The sequence below is a fragment of the Micromys minutus genome (genome assembly GCF_963924665.1).
Source record: "Micromys minutus genome assembly, chromosome: 6".
Taxonomy (NCBI): domain Eukaryota; kingdom Metazoa; phylum Chordata; class Mammalia; order Rodentia; family Muridae; genus Micromys; species Micromys minutus.
This window is the reverse complement of record NC_137975.1, coordinates 51,456,968-51,462,577: the sequence shown is the minus strand read 5'-3', so window position 1 is coordinate 51,462,577 and position 5,610 is coordinate 51,456,968.

Genomic DNA, 5,610 nt, shown 5'->3' with positions numbered 1-5,610 from the left:
AGGAGGGCGTCAGACCCCGTTATAGACAGCTATGAGCCACCATGTGGCTCCTAGGAATTGAACTCAGGACCTATGGAAGAACAGCCTGTGTTCTTAACCCCTGAGCCACCTCTCCAGCCCCAAAGCCCCCTCTTCTCATCTTTCCCTTTGTCCACACTTTCCTTTGTACTTCTCATGTCTGCAGCCCGCCTCTCTCTGTACCCAAGATTTCATGGGGTTTCCTCAACCCCTTTTCCCTGAGCTCAGGCCAGGTCTCATCCTGTTCTGTGTCTCCCAGCAGTCCCAAACGGTGCTGGACACATGTGATCAGTAAATATTTGCTAGCGGAGATTGATCTGGAGATGTTGACTAGAAGCCAGGAGAAGGAGAGCTGTGGCCAGGCAAAGCAGGGGGACCAGGCTGGAAGCTGGTGTGCAGTGCACACACGCCCAAAGAAATGCATGAAAGGGTAACTGTGAACTGCTCAAGTGTTAACTAGGTGAGTGAGTGAAGGCTTGTGCGAGGCAAGCCTCCCGTGAGAGGAGGTATGAAAGGGAACTTGTTCGAGGGACTAGAGACATCTTTGAGATGGTTGGCATCAAGACTCTGAGACTGGTCAGAGGCATGCCAGGAATGCACAAGAATGTTCCAGGTCCCTCGCCATTTGGACAGTCTGAGGCCATTTCCTTGGGCTGGCTTTGCCCCTCATGAAACCCTCATTTCTAACCCTTTCATTATTTTTCTTCCCTCTCACAGGGCTGAGCTCACCACATCCCTTTCAAGGAATGAGAATTTACCAAGGCAAACGGTCCCAATAACAAGCAGTGTGTATGCAGCCCAGGTGTCCTAGAAAAACAAATGATGGCTTTTCTGTCTCGACACCTTAATATTTATTAGTATGTATTGATTACACACAGTAACGTATTTCAATATGTTATTTTCATATGTTTACCTAATGCAATTGAATTCGTTCCTGTTACCCCTCTCTTGTCCCTCTGAAAATTTGGTTTTGTACTCATTCTTGGTTCAACGTTTTAAATGGAGTTGTTGCTGACATGGGAAAGCATCGTACATTTTCACTGTGAGAGGTCAGGGTTTTTTTGTTTGCTTTTAATCAGGGTCTCATGCACCCCAGGCTGGCCCCAACTTCACGTGTAGCTGAGGATGACCTTGAATTTCTGTTTCTCCTGCCTCCTACTCTCAAGTGCCCAGATTAGTGGTGTGTGCAACCTTGTTCAGTTTTATGCAGTGCCAGGGATCAGACTCAAGACTTTATGCATGCTAGGTAAGCTCTCTACCTGCTGAGCCATGTTCCCTAGTTTGGATTTTTGGGTTTTTTTTTTTTTTTTAGTTTAATTTAATTTAATTTTAGAGATAGAATCTAGTCTTCTACCACAGTCTAGCCTTGAACCTGATGATCCTCTGGTTTCTGCCTCTCGAATGCTGGCATTATAGATGCCCACTGTCATACCTGGCATGACCTCCATTTTAAAGATATTTACCCAAAAACCTCTGAATGGGTTGTTCAACAGAGAATAAAGATAGGCGGGGGGGATTACCCAACACTCTTAGCTTACGATTAATCTCCAAAACCACTTCATAAGGTCCATTCCAAAAATAATGTCTAGAGATGTCTAGTGACTCACAAAGGTACTATAAAATGGCGCTGGAGTTTCCCTCCAAGGAGCTCTCTTGTCTTTTGCACTTAGGACCATTTGTTTGCTTGCTTGCTGTGCTTTAAGAGAGTTCTTGGAACTGTGGGGCGAGCAGACGGTGCCACCAGACAGAAGAACTGGTAAGGCTGAGCCAGCCTAAACCCTGGGAAATTTCAGAATTGAAGATGGTAGGCATTGAGGCCAGCTCCTGCCAAACTACAAGATCTGGAACATGTAACCATGACACCCCACTGAGAGGACCATGAAAATCGGTCATGTAGTATAAAAAAACCAAAAGTTCTCCACACTAATGAGGTATCCAGATAGGCAATGAGTGGAGTGTTTAGCCAATGGGCTTCCCTTCCTGAAAAAGGTATTTCATCTCTGGTTCACCCTTCATGAGATGTATGAATTCATATCTACCATCAAATAAAGCAGTTCAGGCAAGGAATGTCTCCTCCATCGAGGATTGCCTGGGGTAGGGGTGGAGGCTTTATCATAAAGAGCCATGCCTACATCTCGCAGAGGAGGCCTTCTCTCTTCCAGCCCCTCCATACTCTCTGAACCAAACTGGATTCTGCCCACTCTCCCGGACAGGACAGAAGCTCAGCATCCATCCAGACCTTGCTGTTTCTCATCCAGGAAAACATGGGCTGGGACCCCATCACAGACTGTGCTCTGCCTCCCCTAAGCGAGTGCCCTGGGGCACCCCAGCATCAAGGCGGACATGCACCTTGACACTGAGCATTGTAAGGTTTAGAGTTAGCCATGTGGCAGGTGGGTTACAGTGACCTTTGGATTCACTGGATGAGGGGGGTTTAGGCTGATGACGATGCATATTTGGGTCTTTTCCATGAGACCCCCTGGCTATCAGCTAGTAAATTCTGTGAGTTTTCGTCCTTGTTTTGTTTCTCAGAATTGGGTGTTTTGAGCATGAGCTAATTATGACATGCATCAGGACCCTATCTAGGGCTTTCTAGAGGGCCAGGTGGTTATATCTCATGGCCTTGGGATGACTGGAAAGTCCCTGAATCTGACTTCAGCCATTTCTGTGTCTTTAGGGCCCCACATTCCTTTCTTTTCTTTGGAGATTTTATTTCAATCTTGAAATTATAGGTTATTTTGGTATAATTCTTAATATATAAATACACTGTAGCTATCTTCAGACACACCAAAAGTGGCATCAGATCCCACTACAGATGGTTGTGAGCCACCACGTGGTTGCTGGGAATTGAACTCAGAACCTCTGGAAGAACAGTCAGTGCTCTTAATCATTGAGCCATCTCTCTAGCCCCAGACCCTGTTTCTAATAATAGCAACAAAGAGCTTGTTAAGGTAAGCAAAGCCCCAGCCCGATATGTCTGTGCCCTAGGAAGAAGAGGAAATGTTAACATAGACACATGGGCAAGATCACACAGGCACTGAGAAGGTTTCTGAAGGCCAAGGTGAGAGGCTGCGTTCATTTTTCTTGTCACTGTGATCCAGTACAGGATACAAAGAAAGGGTTTGTTTGGGCTTGTTGTTCTAGGGTACAGTTGGCTGGGAAGGCATGTGGCAGGAACTTGATTTAGCCAGTCACACTGCATCTATACTCCGGAAGCAGAAAGTAAACAGGAAGTCCTTAGGACCGCCATAGGATCATAGGTTTGAATGCTTGGTCACCAGGGAGTGACAATACGGAGGTGTAGCTTGGTTGGAGTGGGTGACTGCTTGTAAAAGGAAGTGTCACTGGGGATGGGCTTCCAGATTTCAAATACTCAAGCCAGACCCAGTGTCTCTCTGTTCTGTTGCCTGTGGATCCCGACCCAGCACCATGTCTTCCTGTGCACCACCATGTATCCCGCCGTGATGATAATGAACTGAATCTCTGAACCTGTAGGGCAGCCCTGATGAAATATTTTCCTTTATAAGAGTTACTGTGGTCATGGTATGTCTTGACAATAGAAACCCTAACAAAGACAGAGGCTCTACATCTTACAGGTTCTACAACCTTCCCAAACAGAATGGGGACCACGTGTTCAGATAAGGCACATCTACAGAGATCATATCCCATTGAAACCACAGCAGAAACCTCACAAGGAATCAGCTAACACCTCAAGCTCAGACCTCCTGCCTCAAGAACTGAGAAAATAGATCCCAGTAGTTTGAGCCTCTCAAGCATGTGGACGTTTGTTAGAGCAGCCTCAGAAAACAGCTCCATGTGTGAGTCATGAACTTGGCTCTTGGAGAGCATAGCTTTTCACCATACCCAACGGTAAGAAGCCCACTCTGAATCAGGGTCTAAAATGTACATGAGTGTCTAAAACAAAGCACCTAGTCCTTATCTGTGCAGGCCTGACTCTTTCTTTCTCATTTTAAAACTTTTATTCATAAAGTTATGGTCCACTCCAGAATATGTTGCCACGAGCTAGGTCCCAGAGGTTAATCTAATGCCAGATGACCAGAGTATGTCACTAGGAAGCTAAGACAGACTGGGAGGAGGCTGAGAGAGTTCCGTCTGCTCAGGGAAGAGCCACTGCCCTTAGAGAGACCTGTGTGCTTTTCAGCATGCTCAGAATGGGGTTTTATACAGACCAACTGCAGCTCAGCTGTGGGGCTGAATGTCCCATGAGTATTGGGATGGACAATGCCATGTTTGTGGGTCCTCTTCCCCGTTTCAAGGTGACCTTGCTCTGGGTCAATCTTTGTTTCACTGTGGTGTATCATCTTGAGAAACTATGGCATCTAGGATCACACACACACACACACACACACACACACAAATTGAAGAACTACACCAGTCAGGAAGCCCTGGGTTTCATGCCCAGCACCGCATAAACCAGGCATGGTGGTATCCAGTTGAATTCCAGAACTAGAGAGGGGAGACAGGAAGATTATTAATTCAAGGTCATAACAAGTTTGAGGCCAGCCTAGGATATATAAGAACCTATCTTCGGGGCTGAAGAGATGGCTCAGCGGTTAAGAGCACTGACAGCTCTTCCAGAGGTCCTGAGTTCAATTCCCAGCTACCACATAGTAGCTTACAACCATCTATAATGGTATCTGATGCCCCCCTCTTCTGGTGTGTCTGAAGACAGCAACAGTGTATTCACATACATGAAATAAATAAATTTTAAAATGAACCTATCTTTAAAATGTTTTATAAAGGAAGAACCTTTTCCCACCCCTACCCCCCACCCCTAACTCTGCAGAAACCTATGGGCAGCCTGTGGCTCACATCTCATATCTGTCCAGTAGAACCTATTCCGAGGACTTTGATCCCAAAGCCAGAAAGCCAGGTATGGGATAGGGAGTGCCCATCATATCTATCCCAGCAGCTACCAACCCATTCTGTCCCTGCTTTGGCCTCTGGTATGACATCCTGGTGCCCCTGATGCCCTGCCCTCAAATTCTTATTGTCAAGATCTGTTCAGAGTACAGGATCCAGTTGGAATTGAAGAGTGTCTGGTCATCTTCCAGTACAGCTCAGACCCGGTCCTTTATGTGTTACAAGTGACATTTCAGAGACCCCCATGGATGAGCCGTTCTATTGGTCTGTATTAATGACACAAAATAGTAGGAACGAATATGCATTTGGGGCATGTCTATAATATACTCCAATCATATCCTTACACCTTTGTTATTCTCTCTTGTCTCTCCTCCAACTGATCGGCTCTAGGGTATGAATTTTAAATGCTATGCCAAATACAACCTAGATTAAATGTTGGCCACACTGGGGGAGATAGGAGAAGGGAGGCTCAGTGAGTTTCCACAGACTGTTCCCGGGCTGGGGAACATGACCACAGCTTAGCCTTCCCATGGCCTCTGAGAAGTTGGAGGCCCTGGCATCTTGCCAGAACACAGAGCACTCATTTACCTACTGAATTTGTACTTTGATTAGGACCGAATGGGCAGGCTACAGCCTCTGGGCAAACCTGACATGCTGGCTGTTTTTGCAAATAACGTTTTTTTGGTTCACAACCACACTCCTTTAGTT